At 47.7% G+C, this 27,966-nt stretch overlaps 1 pseudogene; it reads left to right on the top strand.

Annotated features, from left to right (window-relative positions):
* LOC144124035 (uncharacterized) overlaps window positions 1-27,966 on the top strand; it is a 67,778-nt pseudogene that overhangs the window by 20,320 nt on the left and 19,492 nt on the right.

Raw genomic sequence — 27,966 nt, 5'->3', positions numbered from 1 at the left:
CGCTATACAGAATGTCAGAGGGCGGTGGGGGTGACAGGGGAACAGGAGTAAGAGAGTCCAGCGATGGCGGGAGAGCAGTTTCTCGGTCATCGTCAAGTTGCAGAAGTTCAGCCGGTTCGACGCACCCAAGGCATTCACCATGAATCAGGGTCACTGGAGATGAGAGAGGGTTGCTGACGAGCATGGATGTCGTTCCGGAGGTCACCGTGAGGACAGCGAAGGGTAGCGGCATGTTCTTGCGCCGAAGAAATAACTCCGAGGGGGTAAAGAGTAGAGCTACAGCAGGTTGGTTGCGTGGTGAGGTGCACGAGAGGGATACAAGGACAGAGGAATTTGCCGGGAGCTCGACATCGTGAGACAGGTGTACTTTGGCCGGATATTCAGGTGACGGTGCGGCCGGGTAGGCGTTGGGCAGGGCAGAGAAAGTAACTTCGGCGCGAGCACAATCGACGACGGCGGAGTGCTAAGAAAGTCCCATCCTAGAATTACGTAATGGGAGCAAGAGGAGAGGATCAGGAATTGAATGATGTACAAGACGTCTTGAATAACGACTCGCGCGGTGCAGGTTGCGAGCGGCTCGACCTGTTCGGCGGTAGCAGTGCGAACAGAAACTCCCGAAAACGAAGTCATGAGTTTCTTCAGTTTTCGACAAAATTTCGCGTCCATAATTGAGACAGCAGCTCCGGTGTCCACGAGAGCACAGGTTGCAACACCTTCGACAAAAACATCAATAACGTTTGTTGCTGAGTTCTCTTGTAGAGTTCCCAGGGGACGCAGCTCTTGCCTCGGGAACTGCGCTCATTAGTTCTCCGCAGCGGAAGGGCTGGCCCGACGGCGCATAGGAGATAAGGAACGGCGCCGCGGAGAAGCGGAACGATGAGAGGTGGCAGCCTGGCGGTTGGTGGAGAAGGCAGGAGGCAATGGGTCCGCTTGCACGCGGGGCGGCTGTATGTAAGACCCATACGCAGATGGTGGCAGGACGTCAGCAGGCGAAGAAGGACGTCTGGGGCAGTAGCGGGCTACATGGCCAGCGAAGCCCCAGGCAAAGCAAATAGGCCTATTGTCGCGAGTACGCCACAAACGACCGTAGTGCGAGACTGCCGGCGTGAAGCGAGGCGACGGTTGTGCCACCTGAGCCCGATACGAGAAATCAGGCGGGGGCGTCGAAGGTGGCGGCGCTTTAGTGGCGTCTTGAAAAGGGCTCAAGGGATGGGATGGTGGTCTGGCAAGAACGGCGGCGTACCTAAGAGGGGCAGCCACAGGTTGCTGGGGCAGGGGTGGCAGGGCCTCCGCGACTTGGGCTCGGATCGTCTGCTGAAGGGTGGGAGACAGCGCTGGCGGGGGGTTCCGAACTCCGGAGATGAGCACTAGTTGGCGTGCGATCTCCTGTCGAATGAACTTCTGAATGTCATGCCTGAGCTGCTGCCCTCCTGCGGTCTCGACATCAGCGGACAGGACGTCGGTAGGCTGTACGGTGCGACGAGTGGGACGCGTTGCTTGCGGAGCTCCTCGTAGCTCTGGCACAAGCTGATGACGGAGGCCAGAGTGGCCGGCTGCTTGGATAGAAACATTTGGAACGCATCTTCATCGATACCCTTCATGATATTTTGGATCTTATCAGCCTCGGTCATATCGCTGTTCACGCGCTTGCAAATATCCACCACGTCCTCAATATAACTAGTAAATGTCTCGCCAGGCTGCTGAGCCCGTTCGCGTAAGCGCTGTTCGGCGCGAAGTTTGCGCACACCAGGAAGGCCAAATACCTCAGTGAAGCTCGTCTTGAACGTGGACCATGTGGCGATATCGGCTTCGTGGTTACGGAACCAGAGGTTGGCGACATCAGCCAGGTAAAAGATGACGTTGTTTAGTTTCATGGCGTCGTCCCAGCGGTTGTGCGTACTGACACGCTCGTAGGAAGCCAGCCAGTCCTCGACGCCAGAGTCGCCGAGCCCACTGAAGACAGCCGGGTCCCGTTGTCGAGGTGTGCCGGAGCAGACAAGCGGAGCAGCCGGTGGCTGGGGAGCCAGGGGGCGTTATTCGGCATTGCTGGCGTTACAGTGCCGCTGCGGAACTCCAGGACGGGATCAGGAGCAACCTCCACCACTTGAAAGGGGGTTTAATAGCTCAGCCACTACCAGAACCAGGAAGGCAGAACCAGGCGCAGAAAGAGGCCTTCTAGGCGTCCGCGGTTGTTCTAGAGCCCGGCAGCAACACGCGCTCAGCGATAGCACTGCCGCTACCTCGTTGTCACATCTTCGTCTTTACAGTAGAACTAAAGTAAACTGTCGGAAGGATGAGTGCTTCTGTCGACTCACTGATACTATGGAAATGAATTCGAAGCTTTTCTGAAAATACATAAAAAGAATAAGGATTTGACTAAATTATAATAAATAAAATTGTTCAAATTAAAAAGGTCATATCTGACGATACAGCTAATACAATTTGTCTTAATTTTTTTCATGCTGTATTTTTGCTCAAACCAAACTTTAGGAAATTATTAAGTGTCAGAGCGTCGAAAGTTTCTATCAAGGCGTGGAATCGGCAATCAACAAATTAAAAACACAGTACACTGTACTGATGGACGACTTCACTGCGAAAGTGGCAAGAAGACGGCTAGCGACCTGGCGGTGGGCGACTATGGGATAGGTTCTGGAAATAGCAAGGGAGAGCTATTAGTAGAGTTTGCAGACAGAAATTATTTACGCATCACGAATACCTTCTTCCGAAAATGAGAGAACAGGAAGCGGACCTGGAAGAGCCCTAATGGCGAGAAAAAACATGAAATTTACTTCATACTAGGCGCTCACCTTGCTTTCGTGAAGGATGTGCAGTGCCTCGGAAAGGCGCGTTGTAGCGACTACAGAATGGTAAGGTCTCGAATTAGCTTAGACGAGAAGAGGGAACGGAAGAAGCTAGTGAAGAGGAAGACCATTAACGAGTTAGCGGTAAGAGGAAAAATAGAGGAATTCAGGATATCGCTGCAGAACTGATATTCAGCTTTAACTGAGGAAGACGGTCTTCATGTTGATACAACAAACAATAATCTCACAGCTATCACTACCGAGTGCGCAGTATAAGTAGGCGGTAGGACGGTTTGACAGGATACCGCCAAGCTATATCAGGACACGAAAGATCCGATTAAGAAACGTCAAAGCATGAGGACGTCTAACATTACAGACAGAATAGAACTAGCTGAGCTATCCAAGTTAATAAATAAGCGCAAGGTAGCCGACATAAGGAAGTTTAATATGGAGAGAATCGAGCGTGCTCTAAAGAACAGAGGTAGCCTAAAAGCGGGGAAGAGGAAACTAGGCATAGGTAAAAACCAGATGTATGCGTTAAGACACAAGGACGGCAATGTCATGAACTATATGGATAAGGTAGTTACTGTAGCCGAAGAGTTCTACACAAATCTATACAGTAGCCAATGTAATCAGAACGTTAATGATAGAGACAGTAGGGCACACCAATGCGTCATCCCGCTAATAAAGAAAGACGAAGTAAAGAAAGACTAAGGAGCAATGCAAAGGTGAAAAACAGATGGTGAGGATCAGATGACAGCAGATCTGTTGAAAGACGGATGGGAGATTCTGGTAGGAAAACTTGCCACCCTGTATACGCAATGCCTTATGACCTCTACCGTACCAGATGCTTGGAAGAAAGCGAATATAATCTTAATTCATAAGAAAGGAGACTCTAGCGAATTGAAAAAATTACAGACCGATCAGCTTACTGTCCGTTGCCTACAAGGTATTCTCTAAGGTAATCGCTAATAGAGTCATGTCAACCTTAGACTTTAATAAAGAAAATGATCAGGTAGGCTTTCGTAAAGAATATTCTACAAAACATCATATTCACACTATCAATCAGGTGATAGACAAACGCGCAGAATATAGTCAACCCCTATACATATAGCCTTCAGTGGTTATGAGAAAGCATTTGACACAGTGGAAACCTCAGCAGCCATACAAGCATTGCGGAATCAGGGTGTAGATGAGCCTTATGTCAAAACACTGAAAGATATATATGTAATCTTTACAGCTACCATATTCCTCTATGAAGCCAGCAATAAAATTCCAATAAGGAAGGGTGTCAGGCAAGGAAACACGATCTCGCCGATGCTATACAGGAGGTATTCAGCGGCCTGAAATGGGAACAGTTAAGGATAAGAGTTAATGAAGAATACCTATATAATCTGTGATTCGCTGATGACATTGCCTTGCTGATTCACTAAGGAGATGAACTGCAAATCATGATCAGTGAGTTAGACAGGCTGATAAGTAAGCGGATTTAAAAATTAACATGCAGAAAACCTAAGTAATGTTCAATAGTCTAGCAAGGAAACAGCTGTTCACAATTGGGAACGACGTGCTGGAAGTGGTAAATGAATACGCCTACTTAGGGCAGGCAGTCACAGCTGATCCGGATCATGAAAGGTAAATACATAACTAGAAAGATAAGAATAGGGTGGTGCGCATATGGCAGGCTGTCTCAGATTATGAATAACAGGTTACCAATATCCCTCAAGAGAACAGTGTACAGCAGCTAAATCTTACTGGTACTCACCTACGGGGAAGAACCGTGGAGGCTAAAGAAAAGGGTTCAGCTTAAGTTAAGGACAACACAGCGAGCCACAGAAAAGAAAAAAAAATAGGTGTAACGTTAAGAGACCGGAAGCGGGCAGAGTGGGTGAGGGAACAAAGGTGTTTTAATGACATCCTAGTCGAAATCAAGGGGAATAAATAGGCTCGGGCAGGGCATGTAATACGAAGGCAAGACAACCGCTGGTATTTAAGGGTAACGGAGTGGATTTGGAGAGAAGGCAAGCGTCGTAGGGGGCGGCAGAAGGTTAGGTGGGCGGATGAGATTAGAAAGGTACAGGCATAGGGTGGGCGCAGCTGTTAATTGGACGGGGTTAATTGGGGAAACATAGGAGAGGCCTTTGCCCTGCGGTGTGTGTAGTCGGGATGATAATGATGATGATGAAGAACAACAAGCAACTGATGATTATGATGATTACTGGACCTTTAATGCCGCCTGTCAAGCTCAGTGTGAGTGGTAATGGCTGTCGGTTAAAAATACAGATAAAACCAAAGCGCCCGGTCGAGATGGTAATTTTGCCTGCACATTGAAGTGCTGTGTCTCGCCGATTATATCCTAACTATATTTGATATACACGAAATCTATTTCTACTTGTGTGCTACTGGGTGACTGGAAAATGGCACATGTCGCTCCAGTTCACAAGGGTGGTCCAAAAAAAGACGTAAACAATCATAGGGCTGTTTCATTAACATCTATCTTGTTCAAAATATTGGAGCATATTTTGTACAAGGAAATAATGTTGTATGGGTTGTATGGGGTTTTATGGCGCATAAGCAACTATGGCTATCATGCGCCAAACACAAGGTTAGATGATGCTATGTCAAGTGTACAGAGGTTATATTATAATAGATTTAAAACACTGGCTTTCTTTAGAAACTTACAAACAAGTGAAAATTCGACGAGTGTTTGCTCGCCTAAAAGCAATGCGGGATGAAATGGAATGTGTTCATTGTAAAATACCGTAAAAACTTTTTGTCTAAGTTCTTCGAGATGCGAACAAGAAATTAAAATGTGATTTACTGTGAGCTCTTCACCACACATTTCACACACAGGTTTGTCTTTTTTTGTTAATAAGAAGTTATGGGTGATGTGTGTTTGACCTATGCGTAAACGACATAAAATTACTTCGATAAAACGCTCTTTATGGTGGCATGATTTCCATTCTTTTATAATGGGCTTTATGGTATGCAGCTTGTTGTGTCCTTCATTTTCCCAAGAAGCTTGCCACTTGTCTCTTAGTCTGCTATGCACTAACTTCATGTAATCCCTAGGAGGCAAATTCACATGTTTTATTTCCATGGTTCTGGTTTGTGCAGCACACATGCCGGCTCTCTCATTGTCCTGAATGCCAACGTGACTGGGAACCCAGCACAATTTTATTTTCCTTGTGTGACAAGGAAATAATGAAACATTCATAAAAACACAGATTATTAGTAGAGGATCAACATGGTTTTCAGAAGGGCCTGTCCTGCACAACACAACTCACTGAGTTCTACCGCGACTTATTATCCTAATTGGATTAAAAATGTCTAACAGACAATGTTTATTTGGTTTTTCGAAAGGCCTTCGACTCGGTTTCTCATCCGCTGCCGCGTCACAAACTTCATGAGGCAATTATAAACTGGATCGCCAGTAACCTCTCCCAGCACGGACAGTGAGTCATGGCGAACGGTACTACTTCACCTTGGTTTGACGTGACGTCGGTGTTCCGCAGAGCTCCGTTTTAGCTTCGCTATTATGTTTAGGTTATTGTAAAGAAGAAGATGACAGACAAAGCAGATGACAAATGAGAAAGAAGAAGATGGCCCTGCGCCTCAGCCGTATTGCGATCTCCACGAATGTCTGCGCCCGGCTTGGCTGCCCTTGGGCTGTTTTCGCTGCTTCTCCCGTCCTCCCAGCTCCTTTGAATAAACCCCCGCCTGACAGTTATATGAACGATGTTTATGCCGGCATATCCTCAGTTTTACATTTGTTCGCCAACGACTGTGTTATTTATAAAAAACTAAAAATGAACAGCATTCTATTAATATGCAGACCCATCTTACTAACATTGTTTTATTCTGTGAGATGTGGTAGATGCAGTTAGAACAGACAAGCGTTATTTTTTGAATACTTATGTCGTTAACCACCAATCCGCGTATAATTATTGGGATGCGGCTTTTTCGATCGACTGTTCTTGGAACGACGATGTGAATAACCTAGTTGCAAAAAGGCTTAATAGGGTATTACGTTGGGCCAGTTGGTGTATCGACATATTCAGGAAAACTTTGCGCAGAATAACACAGGACGGGAGGAACAAACACGCACACTAGTCTAAACACGCACACTAGTAGAAGAAAATAGTCTGGCGACATCAATGTGGTCAGATCATGTGATTGCATCTTGCATGGAGGAAAGATAAGGGACTAAGTAAAGATCGTGGCATCATATAGCCAACCAACCCAAGCCAAGCTCACCTGAGGCCGTTCCCTTTTCTCTTCCTCCGGCCACGCCTGCTTCGGCCCTGGCCAATATAAGGACGAGCAGGCGTCACGTATGGCCTACTTTCTGGCCTTTATATTGCCTGACTAAGCTCAGATAGTGTCTCATGGCGCTCTATCTTGCGTTTTCGTTTCTTCGTGCTGCTTTTACCATAGAGAAATGCTTGCACAGCATTCCAGTAACGCCTTTCAGATCGGCCACTTAAAAAGAACCTATTTAAACGCTTATTGAAGCACCGAGTTCATCGTGAGTCATTCGTTAATTTTGTGCCTATTCGGGTAAGCATTTTAAGCAGAGGGTTAGCACATACTGCGCTCCAAGCTACACCCCGCTGTGCAAAGGCAGCGTTATTCTTGCATGATGGTAAGTTGTCATTGGTGGCCTAAGGGACAAGAGTGGCCACAAACGATTTGTGGAGCGAAGGAGTGTTCGATATGTTTCGAAGGAGGACTGGAATATAATGGAGGTCAGACCAGCTGTTCAGACGCGCAGCCAACTAGTGAAACGTGGATTAGTTTTTAGGCCAGCAGCTGTTAAGGGAGCGAACCATTCGCAATTGAAATGCAATGCATTTGGCCCAATTTCACCAGTGAGAATCATATGAGCGAAATGCCAAATATCGTGATGAAGATATTTGGGAATGCACACACCCCACATGTGTCCGGCCCCGTCACTCAACCACCCCAACTTACTGGGCGACCGCCCTTCTGGCAACACGAGCCAGCAAACAAATCGACCCGATTGACCTGTCTAAGCTGGACGGGAAGAACTGAGGGCCATAGGGAAAGTTTTGATCTTCGGTGTTAAAAGTTATTCTCTATCCCTCCCTAACGAAAAATCAACACACCTATCAATTACCCAGCAGCGAGAGATGGAAAAGTGTTTTGCGCAATCAGAAGCGTTATGAAGCTGAACCAAAATAGATGCTAAAAAAACACCAAAACTGAATTTCCACCCGCTGCGGTGGCTCAGTGGTTAGAACGCTCGGCTACTGATCCGGAGTTACCGGGCTCGAACCCGACCGCGGCGGCTGTGTTTTTATGGAGGCAAAACGCTAAGGCGCCCGTGTGCTGTGCGATGTCAGTGCACGTTAAAGATCCCCAGGTGGTCGAAATTATTCCCGACCCCTCCACTACGCCACCTCTATTCCTTTCTTCTTTCACTCCCTCCTTTACCCTTGACCTTACAGCGCAGTTCAAGTGTCCAACAATAAATGAGACAGATACTGCGGCATTTCCTTCCCCAAAAAACAAATTATTATTATTAAAACTGAATTTCTCTTTCTTCTCATTTAATTTTAAAAGTTGATGCCTTCACTGTAAGGTACCTTGGAACGACTTCCCTGCTTGTCCATTAGTGTAGAATCTCCCCCCCCCCCCCCCTCAACATCGGCGTCACCACTTCACGTTAGATGCCGGTTCATGCACGGCGTGCTTCGGGCGAACTGCACAGTCATTACCGCTGCCTTCCTCCTCCCATAGAAAGCAGTGGCTCGGCACCGCTGGAACTTGCTCTCTTAGCCACCGAAAGGAGCATCGATTCTTCTCAAGCTGCGTTCAGTTATTCACAGCAAGGAAGGGTTTCAATTCAAGCGGTGAACATTTGACATCCGGTGCATGTTAATTTAAACAAACAACAAGACATTTCAGTCACTGCAACGTGGAAGATGGTGCACTGATATGCCGTAAGCAGGCGGTATGCAACACTCGCTTCATGTTGGGATTCAGACGCCGGTTAATCCGGAAAGTCGAGGCAAGTATGTGAATCCCTTGGCCCGGGCCAAGTGGCCACAAGCGCGCCCGATTCACTCAGCGGAATTCGCAATGAACAAGGAGTCGTTAAATGCCAGGCTAGGAAAGAGATAAGCTTGCTTTATTAGAGTTAACGTTAGCGTTACTTTGGAAAGCAAGGTGATCAGCCGAGGAAATAATAGAAGGATAAATATTGCAGTCATCAGGAAACTGTTACATATTCTTGCAAATCCATACAATAGATGACATCGGCTAAGTGTGTTTTGCCGTTGTTGTAAATGACGCAACATATACCATGGGGCATGCGCTATCAAAATTAAGAGTGTTCTCTTCGGCATTCTTTCAAATCCCAAATTTTGGTGGAAACTCTAAGCGCGCTCTACATGTCATATGACGTATTCAAGTTCACCACAAAAGATAACAAAGCAACACCTAGTATTTACCTTCATGGAAGTGCCTGAACAAGTACACACAGTGATTACTTGTTTTGACATTTGTCTGCCAGCTGATGGCAAAAAACCAACTCACACCAGGTAATGATCAAATCCTAAAAACAAATCTATGTTCAGTTTATTTTAAGGAGATATACACAGTGTTTCGCATAACTTTAACCAAGGAATAATAAAAGCGGTGCTCAGGCCGACATTTGTCTGCCGGCGTGTGGCGCCTCCTATAGCTTTTCAAAGTTACTTTCAGTTAGCAAATTAGATTAGAATAATTACAAAGGGCAACTTAAGGCTGCTTGCGTGCTGCGAAGAGAGCATTAGTGAGTCATCGTGAGCGTTCGACCTTGTCGCAGGTTGCGCACTCAGACATGAAACGAAGACGCGCCTGCGAACGCTGATTCCACAAACGCTGAATGCACAAAGGTAGCAGTGAAGCACTCTGACCCTCGGTTCGAATAGCTGACACGAGCTAGCCTCCTACCTGACTAAGAGATGTTCATTTATGCAACGATAAATCGTATGATACCACCCGCAAGAGTGTACGATGAACGGTTCTGTCACAATTTGATATGAAAATTGTTTTTAAAGGAAAGGAAATGGCAGAATAACTGTCTCAAAAATTGGTGGACACCTCAGCCACACCTTAAGGCGAGAGGCGAAGAGTCTGGAAAGGCATAAAAGTGAAGGTTCATATGTCGTCGGTTCGGATACTTGTCGCAAGCTGGCCTCCAACTTGACTAGCTCATGTGGGCTATAGCACGGCAAACTGTATGGCAACACACGGACCGCTGAACGACAAGCGGTTGCTAACAATTTTGCTGCGAATGTTGACGGGTCAACTGGTGCCACATTTAGGTACACACACCATACACACAGACACGCGCGCGCGCACCCGCACGATCTTGCACATACACACAAAATGAATTGGTTGTTTCTTAACCCCTGTACAACTTAACTAAATTCACGTGGTCCTAATACGAATATTAGAAACAATCCATAGTTATTGTTAGCTAATTAACCAATTAAGTGGAATTCAAACATACCCCGAGGAGCGCCACATGACGGGAGACAATATTTCTTTGGCCCCACCAGCTTCGGTGTGCCGCTTGTATTTCATATCCCATGTTCAAGTTTCGTGAAACACCGTGCATGTCACCATTTTCACACAGCTTGCGCAAAATTTACCCAAAATTACTCAAAGCAAAGTAACGCAATCATCGCTGGCGCCTTCTGTGCCAGTCCAGGGAACATCGGATGGCGCCAAGGCGGCCACGTTACATCCATGCCGTAGAGATGGATACACCCGTGGTGACCACATCGGAATCAATGTGCGAAACTGTGCGTAGAGCTACCTCGACCCCCAATATATATTATTTGCGTCTCATGTCGACCAATGCACATTAACGCGTCAATTACGTCCCCGCTGGTGAATACTTACAGCGTGCTTGCGGATTCTGCCTGAACTACTTCGAAAATAGCGAGAAGTGTCTACACGTTTCATTGTGTGGTTTCAACCGCAGCCACATCAGGATTTTTCCCACGGCTGTCGGTACGCGAAACACTGGCTGCCCGATTGTACTTGTTATTTGTTCCATATCTGATATATCTTTGTGCAGTCACGAGTAGCACTTAGCGACATCTGTGAAAGCATCTTTCATGGGCAGAAATTTCAGAGTTGCAAAACTTGTGCATTTACGACTTCCGCAGTTTACCACGACCTCACATCTTGCCAGGATGTCGCTGGCAAAAACATGGGATACCACGCAATACCTGTGGTGGCGGTGAGGGCCAATCTGGTTCAGGTGGCGCTGCATCGCTGGGCGCTGGTCAGAACCTGCGAATGTGTAGAATTTTAAGTACGGTGGCACGAATCATCGAAGATAACGACGCAGCAGCGGTGATGGTACCTGGAATTGCTGTTGTGGCGGGTGCCGCCAACACCCTCAAGGGAACCGATAGCGCCTTATCTTCCGCATAGTTGTTGAGAAATGTTCAAGATCACGTGGACACACCAAACACATACAATGGTACTCAGGCCACTGCTGGAACATCAGTTGTAGAAAGAGGCGATATCTACCCAGCTAATTAAAACTGGCGGAGGCGAACAGTAGCTAACAGAAAAATAGCCTCAGGGCATGGTTTCAGCACTTTATCACGTCATTGCTGGTGACATGCATAGCGGGGGAATACATGAGATGACACACAATCCCTGTGGTGGCGGAGAGGGCCTATCCGGTTCAGTTGGCGCTGTATCGCATGCAGCATTGTCAGAACCTGCACATCTGCGGAATTATCAGCACGGTGGCAGGAATCTTCGAGGATTACGACGCAGTAGCGGTGATGTTTCCTGGAATCGCTATTGTCTTGGCTGGTGAGGCCAACTACCTCGAGAGAACCGATGACACCTTAGCTTCCACATAGCTTTTGGCCACAGCAAACACATACACCGGTAGTCAGGCCACATATCCGCCGCTCTATTCAAAAGTGGCGGAGGCGAGAGAGAACCTGACAATAAAATAGCGGCACGGCAAGTTTGCCCGATGGAAAGTAAAATTCAGCATTGTCCATATCGCTGTGCCACCCAGCAGAATGGTTTCTATAGGCCTCGGGATGACGATGCACTCGCACTGGCAGCTTTGACCTCATAACAGAGGTGTTCTGAGCAGAGACGGGCACCCTCACGAGGACGAGCCCTCATGAAGGCGTCCTTACCCTCACATCATGAGGATTTCACTCGGTGATGTGAGAGTGAGGAAGGACGGGAGCCAGAAAATTCGCGAGGACGAGGGAGAGGCTGGAAAAACAAGGCAAGTTGAGGGCGAGGGAGAGAAGACATGATGAGGCGAAGGCGAGGGAGAAAAGATGTGATGAGGTGAGAGTGACGCAGGGCAAGATACACTGTCTGAGGGGGAAGGTGGTGGCACGAACCGTACTCCGGACTAACGTTTTTTTTTTGTCTGTGCAGCCTGTTATGAATTCCCATTTTAAAACAATAGTTCTTAGGGTGAAGGTTCGCGGGGAAGACGTAGGTTCTGCAGTCTGGAGGTATACGAGGTCAACACGAAAGGCGGAGAGCCGCACGCCTTCTCCGTCAGCGCGATGTATGCACCGCTGACAAGCTTCGCCGAAAAAAGCGCTCTTCTAACTCGAAAAGCCTATTTTTAAAAAACTGTGTAAAGTCTTAGGTGAAACTGTCGTTATAGTGCGCTAACAACGGAGCAGTGACCGTGCCGTGCGGGTGGCCGCTGGTCCAACGGGAACCGTGGTACCGCAGTCAACATTTTCATTAACAGCTCCGAGTCTGCCAGATGAGCAGGGTGTAGAGTAAAACATGTAGAAATTACGCCTATTAACGTTGGTGAATTTCTAAGTTCTAAGCCTTGTTTCCCGGAACGAAGTTCGATTTCAGCTCAGTGAGGTTTCAAAGAACGGACTGCGGCGCAAAAATTGCTTCTACGAAATTCCACTGTCAAATCAAAGCCTGTTGGCGGCGTATGTGGGGAATGTATTTATTCACACTGTGAGTAGTTCAGTACAGTCGTATCTTTTTTTTTATTTTCGCTGGAATTGCAGCATAGGAAAGCGGTGCTACAATGTCTGGTTGACGAAGCCAACCACTGTAGTCTTACCATGAAAATAAAGCAGCAGCTTAACCGCCTTGGTCTGAATAATCGCATTGTACGATGTGGTAAAAGAGAAAAAGTTTTACTGCTCTCCAAATAACAGGAACATCTCTTGGTTTATTTCTGTCCCTGGTGAGACGTGTGAACACGTAATCGCGCGCCTGATTTTATGAAGTAAATTTCTTGCAGGCATGGTAGGGAATTGACCCTCAACGCTTGGTTAATGCATAGAGGTGCAAGCAAAAAAATCACGGATAGATTAGCTTGGGGTTAACCACGAATTATCGTATGCTAGCACCATTAGCCACGGTTTTTCACGGTTTATTTTGACTTTCTATGCTTTTGTTTGACCTGAACTGGCTTATTTTGATCCATATATTTTACGATGTAAGTTTGCGTGATATTGCATCTTTTTAGACATGCGCAGTGGTAGAATTCGTTATTCTCTACATTCACAGGTCCATGGGAGTCTTGATTCCTCTCATGGCGCAGATGTGCAGCGCTTAAGCTACGCGCCACTACCCTGCGATGGCAGGTGGTGCCATCGGTGGGGCTTGTGAGACCCATGATGTTTCCGAGGAATCTCTCGCGACTTATCATTAATTGAACTGCCACAGTGGGCAGTTTGCTCACAATCTGCTGGGATGTGTTTGATGACGTCACAACGTCTCGTGAACAACGTTGCCCACGTGCTAGAAGCAGGCGTCTGAGAGACAACCGCTTTGCGGCGGAGTGGAAGCGCTAGGGCACTGAAATGGCAACCACAGGAATCGTTTACTACAGACTCTGGGAGTTAGTGATTACCGTTATTCAGCCCAAATGCTGCATTTTAGCTACCTGTTTCAAGAGGCGTGAACAATTCTTGATTTTAAGCAACAACATAAGATCCCGACAGCAGCGTAAAGCCGCATCGGTCTGGGGAAGACACTAAAGAAATAAAAAACGTCATAGCTCAGGGAGCGCGATCCGAAGTCACGGCGGCGCTAGAAGATCAGTTCCGCTGGCTGCTGCTTCGACATCTGTACCGTCGCCGCAGCTTTATTTAGGAAAGGTATTTATTACATTGATAATATATTCTATTTACATTAACTAAATTATTTACAAAGCTTTAAGGAAACAAAATGTAACACATCGCAAAAAAATGAGCCAACGCTGAGGCAGCAATCGGACTTCGAGCGTTAACACACCTAACATAGGTCGCCGGATTGAATCCCTGACGCCAGGTGGACCCTAACAACTGGACACGAAACGCGGAACTGTTTGCCATAGCTCCCCCCCCCCCCCCCCCCGAACTCTCGGCGGCAAACGGTTGAACAATAATGTTCATACGATGATGAGCAAAGACGTGCAATTGGGATTACATAGGTCGCCAGTTAGAATCCCTGCCGTGAGATAGGCTCTCTCTTAACTATAGTCGGGCACAACTTTAGAAGACAGGAGAAGCCCCGCCCAGATGACCGAAGCGCAGCAGCCAATTGCCTCCGCGACTAAAGTAATAGTCCCGCTCAAAAAATTGTGACTGCTTCTAAAACGCTTATTTCTCGGTATAAATAAGATTTGTGTATCTTGATGAGTGGTTTTGTAAAACTATCATGATGCAGATGCTTCAGGACATGCCGGATCACGAGAGAATAACTCCATGCCTTCTACAACGCTGTGCGTCGTCTGCTACGGAGCGAGATCGACGGCACCGGGCGTGTTATTACAAAACAGTCTGGCTCAATAGCGTAGGATTCATATGTACTTTTTGTGTGTTTTCACAGCCTTATTTTTTTAATGTTTGAGCCCTATTTTTCAATTGCTACTTGTTTCTTTTTTTGCGGTTGCGAACCTACAATCTCGTGAGTTCACGCACGCTCGCGCACGGCCTTCCGTACCTCTTTTCCGCCATGGAGCCCAGCGAGGTGGCATGGGAACGCGAGCCTTTGTTGCCGAACGAGCCTTGTTTCGCATCGATGATCACACCACCAAGGAGCCTCGGCAAGAGCAAGAGCGGCCGCATCCTGAACAGCGATTCACGCAACATGATCTTCCACTGCTACACGTTTTGGCGTAACAGGGAGCCTGAACGCAGCGTAGAGGAGACGAGCAAGCTTGTCGCTGACATGCTCGGTGTCAGCGAAAGGACTGTGTTCAGGGTGAGGGAGGAAGTTAAAGTTTCGCATTTTTCGGGTGGCAAACTGACGACGCCGTCGCAAAAGCGCCCACGCAATGCGGAAAAAGAAGACGCAGCGCGAAGTTTGACAGCTTCACGTTTTGCTCGCTGAGGTCATGTGTGCACGATTTCTTTCGCCGCAACGAGATACCGAAGGTCGAGAAGATCACTATCGGGTTCTCGGAGCGTATGGAACTCCCATCACTAAGGCGGTGTACTGTGCGTCGCCTGCTTGCCGAGATCAGCTTCAAGCACGAAAAGAGAAGCCGCAACTCGCTGCTTATCGACCGGGATGACAACCGATTGACGGAATCGCTACCTCCGTGACCTGGAGCGCTACCCAGCGGAAGGCCGAAAGATCAACCTGGACGAGACATGGGTGACGGCGGGACACACTCAGTCGATCGTGTGGACAGACACCGTGTTGCAGAAGCGCGGACGCCTGTTTGCTCGAGCAAATGGCCTAACGACGGGTCTAAAACAACCTTCTGGGAAAGGTCAGCGACTGATCGTCACGCACATCGGCAGCGAGGATGGGTTCATCGACGGCTGCTTGGAGGCATTCCGAGGCCAAAAGACAGGCGACTACCACGAGGAAATGGACGGCAATCGCTTTTAGGGCTGGTTTAATGGCGTTCTGCAGAAGTTGCCAGCTGGTAGCGTCATTGTTTTAGATAATGCACCTTACCATAGGATGACAGGTGCCCAGTGTGCGTGGGATAGACGAGACGCCTCGAGCGTTATCGAACCCGACCGCGGCGGCTGCGTTTTTATGGAGAAAAAGCGCTAAGACGCCCGTGTGCTGTGCGATGTCAGTGCACGGCAAAGATCTCCAGGTGGTCGAAATTATTCCGGAGCCCTCCACTAAGGCACCTCTCTCTTACTTTCTTCTTTCACTCCCTCCTTAACCCTTCCCTTACGGCGCAGTTCAGGTGTCCAACGATATATGAGACAGATACTGCGCCATTTCCTTTCCCCCAAAACCAATTATTATTATTATTATTATTATTATTATTATTATTATTATTATTATTATTATTATTATTATTATTATTATTATTATTATTATTATTATTATTATTATTATTATTACCATAGCCGGAGAGAAGAGAAATTGCCAACGACGGCCTGGAAGAAAGAGAAGATACAGGAGTGGCTCACAAGCAAGAACATCACCTACGCTGAAAGGATGATAAAGAAGCAGCTGCTTGAGCTGGTGGCATCTGTAAAGTCACGCTTTCTGAGCTACATCGTAGACAATGCAGCTGTAAGCGCCGGTTGCATTGTACTCAGGCTCTCGCCGTACCACTGCGAATTTAATTCAATTGAGCTTGTGTGGGCCAAGGTCAAAAATGGCATCGCTGCGGACAACAGAGACTTCATGCTGTCCACGGTCGACGCCATCTTGAGGGAGAAAATCAAGCACGTAGCGGAGGAAGACTGGGCGAAGAGCATTCAGCACGTGATGGACTTGGAGGCAAAGTTCACACTTGACACGTCTGGGAGTGGGCACATTCAACCCATCATCACCCAGCTGGGTGAAGATGACACTGAAGAAAGCGACTCCGACTGCTAGCTGTCTGGCATTGAGCCACTCGACGAAGCATAACGGCTTATTTTAACAAAAGAACAGCCTTTATTAAGGCTACCAAAATTTTTCCGGTTGGTTCGCAACAGACAGCCATCCATTCCGTGACCTCTGAAATAAATAAACAGTTCCATTTATGGTGTATTCCTTACAATAGAAGCTCAATTCTGATAAGCAACGTCCTGCACACATTGTGCTCGATTTAAGAAGTGGCATATAAACATGTTTAAATGCTGGTATATCTGAATTGAAACACAACTGTTAACTCTTATTACCTTTGGCCGACTCAAAATGCTCATTCAGGCAGCCACTATCGAGTTTTAGAGGCCCCACGTTGAAATAACAGTATTCAAGGCACGCTTTATAGCTCTGCTAGCAGTCTCCACTGGAAATCGCGGTCATCTCATAGTCAATGAAGCTGCGATACCAGTAATCAACACGAAACTGACAGCCACTGTTAGCAGCTTGCACGCCAATGCACATTCATGTGGTTGCATTGTTTATTTTGTTTATCTGTCTCACACAAGTAATGAGAATAAGAGAATAAATATACAGCATCATTATCTTATTGAGGCCCAAAATGCTCATTCAGGCAGCCATCGTCGGGTTTGACGGGCCCCATGTTGAAATAACAGTAGTCAGAGCACGCTTTATGGCTCTGTAAGCAGTATGCACTCAAAATCGCAGTCATCTCATAGCCAATGAAGCTGCGATACCAGTAGTCAACACGAAACTGACAGCCACTGTTAGCAGCTTGCACACCAAATCACATTCATGTGGTTGCATTGTTTATTTTGGTTATCTGGGTCACACAAGTAATGAGAATAAGAGAATAAATATAAAGCATCATTAGCTTACTGAGGGCCAAAATGCTCATTCAGGCAGCCATCGTCGAGTTTGATGGGCCCCATGTTGAAATAACAGTAGTCAGAGCACGCTTTATGGATTTGTAAGCAGTATGCACTGAAAATCGCGGTCATCTCATAGCCAATGAAGCTGCGATAGCAGTAGTCAACACGAAACTGACAGCCACTGTTAGCAGCTTGCACGCCAATGCACATTCATGTGGTTGCATTGTTTATTTTTGTTATCTGGGTCACACAAGTAATGAGAATAAAAGAATAAATATAAAGCATCATTAGCTTATTGAGGCCCAAAATGCTCATTCAGGCAGCCATCGTCGAGTTTGACGGGCCCTATGTTGAAATAACAGTAGTCAGAGGACGCTTTATGGCTCTGTAAGCAGTATGCACTGAAAATCGCGGTCATCTCATAGCCAATGAAGCTGCGATACCAGTAGTCAACACGAAACTGACAGCCACTGTTAGCAGCTTGCACGCCAAAGCACATTCATGTGGTTGCATTGTTTATTTTGGTTATCTGGGTCACACAAGTAATGAGAATAAGAGAATAAATATAAAGCATCATTAGCTTACTGAGGCCCAAAATGGTCATTCAGGCAGCCATCGTCGAGTTTTACAGGCCCCACGTTGAAATACCAGTATTCAAGGCACGCTTTATAGCTCTGCTAGCAGTCCGCACTGGAAATCGCGGTCATTTCATAGTCAATGAAGCTGCGATACCAGTAATCAACACGAAACTGACAGCCACTGTTAGCAGCTTGCACGCCAATGCACATTCATGTGGTTGCATTGTTTATTTTGGTTATCTGTCTCACACAAGTAATGAGAATAAGAGAATAAATATACAGCATCATTATCTTATTGAGGCCCAAAATGCTCATTCAGGCAGCCATCGTCGGGTTTGACGGGCCCCATGTTGAAATAACAGTAGTCAGAGCACGCTTTATGGCTCTGTAAGCAGTATGCACTGAAAATCGCAGTCATCTCATAGCCAATGAAGCTGCGATACCAGTAGTCAACACGAACCTGACAGCCACTGTTAGCAGCTTGCACACCAAATCACATTCATGTGGTTGCATCGTTTATTTCGATTATCTGGGTCACACAAGTAATGAGAATAAGAGAATAAATATAAAGCATCATTAGCTTACTGAGGCCCAAAATGCTCATTCAGGCAGCCATCGTCGAGTTTGACGGGCCCCATGTTGAAATAACAGTAGTCAGAGCACGCTTTATGGCTTTGTAAGCAGTATGCACTGAAAATCGCGGTCATCTCATAGCCAATGAAGCTGCGATAGCAGTAGTCAACACGAAACTGACAGCCACTGTTAGCAGCTTGCACGCCAATGCACATCCATGTGATTGCATTGTTTATTTTTGTTATCTGGGTCACACAAGTAATGAGAATAAAAGAATAAATATAAAGCATCATTAGCTTATTGAGGCCCAAAATGCTCATTCAGGCAGCCATCGTCGAGTTTGACGGGCCCTATGTTGAAATAACAGTAGTCAGAGGACGCTTTATGGCTCTGTAAGCAGTATGCACTGAAAATCGCGGTCATCTCATAGCCAATGAAGCTGCGACACCAGTAGTCAACACGAAACTGACAGCCACTGTTAGCAGCTTGCACGCCAAAGCATATTCATGTGGTTGCATTGTTTATTTTGGTTATCTGGGTCACACAAGTAATGAGAATAAAAGAATAAATATAAAGCATCATTAGCTTACTGAGGCCCAAAATGCTCATTCAGGCAGCCATCGTCGAGTTTGACGGGCCCCATGTTGAAATAACAGTAGTCAGAGTACGCTTTATGGCTCTGTAAGCAGTATGCACTGAAAATCGCAGGAGTCAAGGTATACAAGAGTGTAAGGATTTAATGACATCGATGAGGCCAGCCCTGCTATTCACAGGACTTGGTGCTTTGAATGAGACGAGTTAATGAGATTGTAAAGGAAGAGGTGGATGCAGCATGCTTAGAAGAACAAACACAAAAATAAAAGGACACCAATAGGAATAATAAACACATACACGCACACAAGCACTCACATATTCACACACATGCTCACAAACGCGAGCGCGAAAACTAAGATCTAAAATGCAAAAAAGGGGAAAATAACAAATATATACTATCACGCAAGAAAGCATGCACACACATTTAACGCCGACGCGAGTAGAGGTATTAGGAGTCAGTTCACAAACAGCTGTTCCTACTTTGTCGTACTTTTATTTGATGTACATATTGGCTCTGTGTCTTCACTGTCTTCGAATATTTTTAGTAGCAACATATCATAACAATCGAAAAGCAGCGCAAAGCTATGTTGTGGGAAAGCAAGTCGAGCACTGGCAGCACAACTGATGTGCGATTGTGTCACAGCAGGCATTCTACAGCTGGCGCGTGCAGTGAGCGAAGAATTCTAAGCCATACAGAGACGCGAATTCATGCCAAGCTCCCTTGTAAAGGCGCCAGTGTATCGGTCATAATTTTATATTAGTACTAAGGATGACATTAAGGAAACAAACACTGCTCCTACACGCCTGGTAATAATCCAATGACTTTCGCCCAAGCAGCCCGTTTAGTCACTGATTGTTAGTACTGGTGGAAAGTGATCAATCGACGGTGCTACACTACACTCGAACGACGCCCTGATAGATGCTCGGCAACCTTATCATACTGCTGCCAACCATCGATCGTTTGTGCGCTGAGCTAACAGCAACAAATCTTTGCGTTGGAGGTTGCTTCCGCAAATCTTTTCGGTTGAGGAACTCGTAGGTTGGTTTCATCCGCGCACGCTTTTCTCGTTTATCCTGAGAATGGTTTTGCTCCATCACTTCGCCACGTCCGACGAGAAACCCAGGAGCACAGTACACAAACACACCCGCCGCTCACAGTTGGTACCGGACTTTGGCAAATTCTCCTCGTCGTAACTTCACTTAGGAGCAAAACAAACACCATAGAACAAACAAGCACGATATTTGTTTGCAGCGGTGTGCCGCTGGGGGATCCTGTTTCCAGACGAAGCGCAGTCACCGATGTTCGCTGTAACCTTTTTTCCGCCTCACGGCTCAGAACAAACGCACGCGGCACAAGTTGTGCATCGTAAGCTTGCAATATTTCCGGCATGACAGACGCCCACAAACAATTCGATGTCGCTCTGACGAAGGGAGACGCACACAGCTGACGCGGCCCGGCCACAGTTCGAAGCGAGGGCGGCCATGTTAGGCATGTTCTCCGTCGGCGGGGTCACCGGCCGTCCGGCTCATGACGTCATCTAAAGTGCGCGCCTGTTGGCGGAGGCTCGTGTGCATCCGCCTTTGAGGGGCAAATGCCGCTGCCTTCTTAAGTTGTACCCGACTATAGTAAGTTTATGCTGTACAAAACGTTCAATAGTATGACACCACCCACAACATTCTATAGTGTGTGCGCGTGCGCGTGCGCGCGCGCGCGTGTGTGTGTGTGTGTGTGTGTGTGTGTGTGTGTGTGTGTGTGTGTGTGTGTGTGTGTGTGTGTGTGTGTGTGTGTGTGTGTGTGTGTGTGTGTGTGTGTGTGTGTGTGTGTGTGTGTGTGTGTGTGTGTGTGTGTGTGTGTGTGTGTGTGTGTGTGTGTGTGTGTGTGTGTGTGTGTGTGTGTGTGTGTGTGTGTGTGTGTGTGTGTGTGTGTGTGTGTGTGTGTGTGTGTGTGTGTGTGTGTGTGTGTGTGTGTGTGTGTGTGTGTGTGTGTGTGTGTGTGTGTGTGTGTGTGTGTGTGTGTGTGTGTGTGTGTGTGTGTGTGTGTGTGTGTGTGTGTGTGTGTGTGTGTGTGTGTGTGTGTGTGTGTGTGTGTGTGTGTGTGTGTGTGTGTGTGTGTGTGTGTGTGTGTGTGTGTGTGTGTGTGTGTGTGTGTGTGTGTGTGTGTGTGTGTGTGTGTGTGTGTGTGTGTGTGTGTGTGTGTGTGTGTGTGTGTGTGTGTGTGTGTGTGTGTGTGTGTGTGTGTGTGTGTGTGTGTGTGTGTGTGTGTGTGTGTGTGTGTGTGTGTGTGTGTGTGTGTGTGTGTGTGTGTGTGTGTGTGTGTGTGTGTGTGTGTGTGTGTGTGTGTGTGTGTGTGTGTGTGTGTGTGTGTGTGTGTGTGTGTGTGTGTGTGTGTGTGTGTGTGTGTGTGTGTGTGTGTGTGTGTGTGTGTGTGTGTGTGTGTGTGTGTGTGGGTGTGTGTGTGTGTGTGTGTGTGTGTGTGTGTAAGGTGGAAGAGAAGGCTAAGGCAACAACCGCGAAGAAAAAGATTGGGGGTTGTCAGACCAACCATAAGAGCCCTTTTGTGCCCTGTAATGGGGGGGTTGTCTACAGGATTCCGTGCACTATTCTGTTCCGAATTGCCGCCACGAGTTGTCGTTAATACAATAAAAAGGACGAGCTGCCCGGACTAGCTGGGGTTTTTGGCTGTTTCGAAGCAACTCGCGCGTTTCGGTTCCTGAGAGGCATCCTGCTGGGCCATCTTTTGATCCAGCGCACTAATCCGTGGGCATTCCACAACGTTTTCCAAGAGGGCATCCTGAATCAAAAATGGTCTTTTAAGTGGTGGAAAGGAATACAAGGAAATCTTAGCGTAACCATTCAAGTGTAACCTTTCAACGGATATATTTTTGTCCAGGTGACACAGTCCGCACCCATGGGAATTATCATTCACGTGAGTAACATAATGTGCTTTTTTGTAACGAATTCAGCATGTTTTTGCACATGACGTAAGCCTGAAAATCTCAAGGTGCTCTGGTTCCACCTTTCTTCGCTTGTTCGCTGTGAAACAAGAGTGAAAAACTAGGGTTTGGTTAGGCCTTCTGGCATGAACTACACTTGTGCGCTTAACCTCCACAGCCTACATTAAGGCAGCCGTCGAGATTACAACGCACAATAAAAAGCAGAATACGTGCTCAATTCCACGCTGTCCCCACAGCTCTCCAAGCTTCCTTTAGTCCTGGTGAATTCAAGCGGCGCCGTTGTTTTACGAATGTTCCTAGGCCTTTTAAGTGGAAGACAAATTCTTATATAGCTCATTAGTATCTGGCTCTTTCGCAGCCGCCTACTACAAAGTTGTGCTTGCGCGAAGGTTTGGAACGCCATCTTCATGAAATTTTTTAATATATTTACAAGTAGCGTACAACGCCTTGAAATGGGGAGCAGTTCTGCCTATTTGTCGGTTTTTCTAGGAGAGTTGTCTGCAAAAGAGGATATCTGCTCTGCGCACAAGCCATTGAATGATCTTACTGAGAAATCAAGGTCACGGTTTTACCGCCCATACATAATTTGTCCATCAACGCGAGAAGGAATCCAATACATACCGAAATGAACGTTGTGGTCTCACTGCGTAAAAAGGAGGCAATTTTTTAGATATTGCTCAGCATCACAAGAACAGCAAGATAATGCGCAGTTGGTTATGAATATCCGACGACTTAAACACCCGCTGCTATGGTTGAGCGGCTTCGGCTTTGTAACAGGCTGTGCGAACAAGGAGCAACGTTTATGATGAAAGTACGGTGATAGCGAAGAGGACACGAGAATAAACGAAAAAAAGAAAGCTGCAGCTAGAGCCAAGAGAAGGCGAGGAGGAATCCGAATGACTGGGGTACGAAGAGAGCGGTGGTTTGTGTCATGCTTAGTTTCCGGCGCCTGCTCAGAAAGACGCCGCCCGCAGTAATTTCATAAGCTGTTATGTTCGGTGCATGATTTGTGCTGACAAAACGAATGTCACTAAATACCGCGTTGATCATTTCTTATAGCTTGAATGTAAGTAACCTGTGGACGAGAAGTAAATTAAGCAAAATACAAATTGGTGTGACATTTTTGTTTAGGCTAGTTGTTTCATTCTGGCTTCTGCAGCCTGTAGCTAAATACATAGCCGTTACAGTGCGCATCCAAGTCCCGTAGTGGTGCTAATCTAGCCTCGTACACGTCATTGGACTCAGAGGTCACTGGAGAGCAGCTCAGGGAATTGCAGATGTTCTCATATTCGCGGCATAGAAACCACCCACGTCGCAATCCGAGCCATACTACAGGGCCGACAAGAAACCTGGTCAGCTGGGTATTTTATGACAAAGACTGTACGTATTTCACACAAAAATATGAGGCCAAGCCAAACAGGAACTGCATGCGTGTCTTGCAAATAAATTTCGTTGTTCAGTCTGTCCTAGTCATTCTACGGCAAGGTACGTGATTTCAGGAATGACATGTAAAATTGTAATTGTGACAACCGTAACTAGAAGTCTTAAACTTGCGGAAAATTTTGAAAGGCCAACTCATATTGAGTAGTTTGTTGGAAAGAAATATCTTCTGGATAACTGTACTGAGAAGCTGTATACCGGACTTCCTTATGTGCGCCTGTCATGTTCATTTTTTTCAACGTTGCGATAATTTGATCATAGCGAGCATCTCCAACGAAAAAAATGTGTTCTTGGTGATATATAATACGCACTTTGTTTCGCCTTTATTTCGGAGTCACTGGCACAAACGCCTTTCTGATTTGGTAAAAAACTGACACCGTTAATATTCACGCGGTCATATTAGGCTTTCAGTGCGTTGATTCAGTTAAGCAATTGTTAATTTAAAAGGAATAAACAACGCGATGTAACAAGTACGCATAAAGAAACGGCACACATTGGCGCTTGCTCTTAACTAAATGTTATTCTGGTGAATTGATGTGTAAATAATGCTAATAATGCTAAATAATGCCGATAATGCTATCTCCCGGTCCCGTATCCTCTCCTTTTTGTATCCGGCGCGCGTCACACAGTTCAATATTTCACTCATCCCTCGTTGGTACTCCCTTCGTCGTGTTTCATCCTCCGCAGCGCCTTACAAGATTTTAACTCTTTTAGTTCCCGCCTTTCAAGTTTTCAATGTTGTCTATGATATCGTTTAAAATCCCAGAGTCCTTCTGCAAATGGGACGCAGTAAGTAGAAAATTTGTGTCGAGGAAGCCATGCAGCGTGGCCATGCGCACTGCCGGCACTTACCTGTTCTACTTACACCGAGCTTCTGCCGAGAAACCTGGACCTATAGCTGAAACTTGACTTGCAAAGCGCAGAATTTCCTGCGGCACATAAATGATTAGGTCTGAAAATACTTCCGCAAACATAACTGACGCTTACAAGAACGAAATTCGCTGCCTTTTCGGCCTGGCGAGATATTTCGATTGTATCTAGGTAACCTGGGTGTATTACTTGTCTAATGCGGTTGTACCTCTTCAAAAATCTATTTGAGGTCATGCGGGCAACAGCTGAAAAGAAATGATAGGAGCAGAAACCAAAAGGTGCGTCACCTGCCGAGAGCGCAGGGAAGCTGATGTATTTAGGGCGTGGCATCCGCGATCAGCTCCGGCGGCGCGGCGTTGCTCAGGCCGTCCCATTCGGCGCGTAGCGCAGCGGAGCAGTGTAATTTTCTATCTTCGTAACACGCCGCGAGGTGGCGACCTTAGCGCAAGGCTCAAGCGGCGCTGGCCTGGCCGGCACTGCCTTCGATTTCAGTGGCGACATCAACCCTGTTGGCACGTTTTCACGCAGAAGAACAGTGAATACGAAGTCAATTTCTTTCGACTCCTTCTTGCGGCTACAACGAAGTCGAGGTACGTTGTTAAACATTTACGGATTGCTTTTGCATGCCGCTTTAGTGGTCGTCTAAAAGCCGACTGGGGCAACCGAGGCTTTTACCGCGCAACATTTCGTCCAGATTGCATACACACTAAACACGAATGACACGAGATGAGAGGTTTATCCGTGTTCGTCCGCTTTAAAACACCGCATCGCCAGACGAGAACACCGCTAAAACGGTGCACATGATATCATAAACACCGAAGCAACACCAGCTAGAACTGACGGTGTGCTAACGAGGTCCGCAATTGTTCATCAGCCGTCTCTAACGGAGTGGTTGTCGCCATTCGGAACCTTCCGAACGGTGTAGAAAAAAATACCGTACGGCAACTGAGACGGAGCGAGGTCGAATTCCTCATGCTGTTCAAAAGAACGCGCCAGTGGAACTGTGTACTGTGAGCGCTTTGCGCGAACTTAAACCTCTTTCTTCTGTATATATCCCCATCATCATCATCGTCGCTTTCCTGGGCTCCGGGAGCGTGCGCTGTGTGCCCGGCTGTTCCCCAATTAAAGACGCCTGTGCAAGAGGTGGCTCACAAGTGGCGGAGGTGCTATTCGTATCCCCTACCTCTTGCTTCGGACCCGCCTTTCGCTCTTCCTGGAGCTCCGATCAGGCCGTCTTTTGCGTCTGCAGCTCTTAGGTATGGAGGAACGCAACGGAACGCGCTAACCCCTGTCGCCTTCCCCGGCTGCTGCGGCTGCCCCAGCCTGGACCATCACGTGCCGTCAACGCGACCCTCAGGTCTTCGCCGGAGTTCGTGGCGACGACGTCGACGACTGGCTCGACAACTACACCAGGGTTAGTACGTTCAACCAGTGGGATGACTCTCACAAGCTGCTGAATGTCGTATTTTGCTTGACTGACGTCGCAAAGACGTGGTTTCTTAATCACGAAGATGACATCGCCGACTGGCCAACATTCACACAGCAGCTGCGGCAAATTTTTGGCACGCCGACAGGCCGCTCTGAGCTAGCCAAGAAGAAGCTTGCCGCGCGGCTTCAGCAGCCTGGGGAGTCCTACACCTCTTACATCGAGGACGTTCTTACTTTTTGCCGCCGCGTTAGTGCTGGCATGCCTGAGTCGGAGCGCGTTCGCCACATTCTTATGGGCATTGGGACCGTTGCTTTCAACGCGTTGACAGCCCAGAACCCCTCCAGCGCATCTGCCATTACCTCCACATGCCAGCGCTTGGATGAGCTGCAGTCATGCCGCCTTCAGCCAGACCCCAGTGATGGCAGCGTCCTCGTCGAAGCGAACCTCCGTTCCGTCATCCGTGCCCTGATACGCGAGGAACTCTACGGGCAGTCCACCACTCTCGGCCCTCCCACCTTTAATATCCCGCCTGCTACACCTGACTTGCGGAGCGTCATCAAAGATGAGCTGGCCGCTTTCACCTGCGCCGTAGCCCCTGCCACCCCTCAGACACCTTCTCGCCCGCCCACCTATGCCGACATTGCCTCGAGGCCACCCGCCCTGGTCCCTACGTCTACTCCAACGCCTGTCTGCGGTCACGTGGCTGCCGTGGCTCCGTGTCCTCCAGCAACGCCTTATGTTCCAGCCTGGCGTACTCCCCGTCCTACTTGCTACTACTGTGGGATCCGCAGTCATGTCTCACGCGTCTGTCGCCGGCGACAGCAAGATGAACGACGCGGTTATGCTGCTTTCGAACGTGCACCTGTGCGCCAGCCTGATACTTCCACCTCGCCGTTCTCCCAAATTTTTTGTCGCTCCCCCTCACCTCCAAACTCCCAGGATATCACTCGGTCCTCCAGTTCTACTCGCCGCCGCTCCCCTTCACCTTTTCGCCGCTCATCACCTAGTTGTCTCGCCTCGCAGCCCTTCGCTCCTAGCCCGGAAAACTAAACGAAGCAGTTTTTGGAGGGAAAGCTGCCTGCCGTGCGAACTCTAAAATTCCTCCTGACCGCCCGTCTAATATGTTGACAGTGTGTGTTGAAGGGGTGTAGACTCAAGCTCTCATAGACACGGGTGCCGCTTTCTCCGTCATTCACCTTGCCCTGTGTTCCCGTCTGCGCAAAGTCACAACTCCATACACCGGTTCGCCTCTTCGTGGAGCCAACGGCACGCTCATCCACCCCACTGGCCAATGCACTGTGCGTGTTTTCACCGCTAACCAGCGCTATCATATTGCATTCGTTATCCTCCCATCCTGCGTTCATCCGATTATCCTGGGGTGGGACTTTTTGTCGTCGTCTTCTGCCCTCATCTCTTCCAACGACCGCCTCATCCACATAGCAGATCCAGACTTGGCACCCTGTTCTGACTGTTCGCCACCACGTGGGGTCGCTGCTGTCGACTTCGCCCTGCCCCCTGGCCGTGAACAGCTCATCCTTGCAACTTTAGACTTCGCTTTTGACGGCGATGCCTTAGTCATGCCTTCGCCACGCTGGACCTCCCAAGGCATCGCTCTTGCCGCTTGCCTCACATCTTTCGTCCGTGGTTACGCGGTCATCACGGCGCTGAACACTACCAGCCAGTCCATGTTATTACCCAAAGGCGCTAATATTGGTTTCCTGTTTGAGGGTAAACCTGTCCCTCTCGACACCGACCCGATTTCATGTGCTGTGCTACCAGCTTATACTCCCGCTCCGTGTTCTTCATCTGCGCTCGCAGCCGCCATCAGCGCTGACCTTACGTCTGAGAAGTCGACAGCCTTACTAGAAGTTCTTGTGACCCACCATAACTCCTTTGATGTGTGCACGTCCGCTTTAGGCCAGACTTCTGTAACGTCCCATCGCATAGAGACGGACGGCTCAGCTATTGTACGGCGCCGTCCGTACCGCGTTTCCGCATCTGAGCGCAAGATCATTGAGGACCAGGTTGCAG

Source organism: Amblyomma americanum, chromosome 1 (assembly GCF_052857255.1).
Source record: "Amblyomma americanum isolate KBUSLIRL-KWMA chromosome 1, ASM5285725v1, whole genome shotgun sequence".
NCBI lineage: Eukaryota > Metazoa > Arthropoda > Arachnida > Ixodida > Ixodidae > Amblyomma > Amblyomma americanum.
The sequence above is the reverse complement of the archived record's forward strand: the minus strand, read 5'-3'. Positions and strand labels throughout refer to the sequence as shown.